The sequence below is a fragment of the Artemia sp. Qi Xiang Cuo genome, chromosome 5 (assembly GCF_049724085.1).
Source record: "Artemia sp. Qi Xiang Cuo chromosome 5, ASM4972408v1, whole genome shotgun sequence".
Taxonomy (NCBI): Eukaryota; Metazoa; Arthropoda; class Branchiopoda; order Anostraca; family Artemiidae; genus Artemia; species Artemia sp. Qi Xiang Cuo.
The window spans coordinates 50,309,884-50,311,478 of NC_142798.1; positions in this window are offsets into that span (position 1 = coordinate 50,309,884).

Genomic DNA, 1,595 nt, shown 5'->3' on the forward strand with positions numbered 1-1,595 from the left:
AGACAAAATTACCACACAAAAGTGAATTAAAGGGATCCCCAAACATTGCAGTGTAAACAACTATAAGATTTAAAATTCAGTTGGACAGCTGAAAGTCCGGGAGAGGTTTACACTCCTGTCCCTCGGGGATATTTTCACATAGTCCCAACGGGTCAACAATAACTGGCGCATGCTCCACTTCAGGTGTTCGGAGTGGAGTCGAGATGATATCGGAGGTTGGAGGGTTACCTATTAATTCCCAGGTAAAATAATATTAAAACTTCAAATTGTATTGGCACAGCAACGGTAAGTACCCCTGTTAAACAGTTCTACTATATAAATTAGTTAAAAAATAATCAAAAAACTCATCAATATTATCTGGAATTTGATATTAATCACCTAAGTGTGAATTGGTGTGGAGCTCCACATGTGCATCTTCTTCTCCGTCCTGAACTGACGAGCAGGTGGAAGAGGGAAAGTATGGACCCAGGAAAACCTACAAATGCAAAAATAGCTTATTTTAAAAGTGTTCAAATCATCCCTACTGCTTTTAAAATTTTTATTATTTTTTCTGAGTAACATATTTTTACTAAAACTGTGGATAATCTAGATATGACCCTCTAAATGAAAAATAGCTTATGTTCAAAGGGCTCAAATCATCCCTCATGCTTTTAACATTTTGATTATTATTGCTTAATAGCTGATTGTTCATAAACATTTATATAATATACTTTATTGCCAGGCAGAAGCAGCTGGTTGCGTTTTATTTAAAATGTGTTAAAATTTTTTTTTTTTTCGGCACTGCCCCCAGCGCCCCCCTACTCGTGCCCCACCCCGCGGCCTGGACCCTCCGTGGCGCTTCCCTGGCCCGTGGCGCATATATGTGGCACTTTCCCCGGCCCTTGGCACATCCCCCGGCGCTTCCCTCCCTGTGCCCCCACCTCGCTTCCCGGACCACCCGTGGCGCTTTTCGGAGCCACAGCGCATCCCTGTGGCGCATCCCTGACCCGTGGCGCATCCCCCCGGCACTTCCCTAACCTTGCCCCACCGCACTCCCCAGACTCCTCGGCACAGTCCGGGCGCCGTGGCTTCCCGCCGTTTACCAAATGCCCCAAAAACTGGATTGTTATGTGGCATAAGTCGTTTCGCCAACACCCCGTACAGGTTGTCTATGACTCCAAAAGAGCCTAGATTATTTTTAATATCATGTATGTTATGTTTCCAAGCGTAGTCTCTGGGAAACAGTACAATTAAATTCGAGAACCGTTAATTCTTATTCAACAATGTTTCCACATCACTAAAATATTGGCAAGGCTTTGTAAGATTGAAAGTTATTTTAAAATATCCTTGCGCAAATTACGGGATTCATATGTGACAAATAGATATATGTGAATAATTTCACTCAGTTCCTTCTCTTGAAACTATGTGATAATCAATTGTGAAAAATAGGGGATTTTGAGTTTCAAATGGTGAGCATTAATTGAAATTACCCATGAAAAATATTCGCTTATGTGATAACGGCGAAGAAATAGCAACAGAGAAAATAGCAAAGATTAGAAAAAATATCATTTTGAGTTTCAAAGTCAGTAATTATTAATAGAAAGGACAAAAACAGA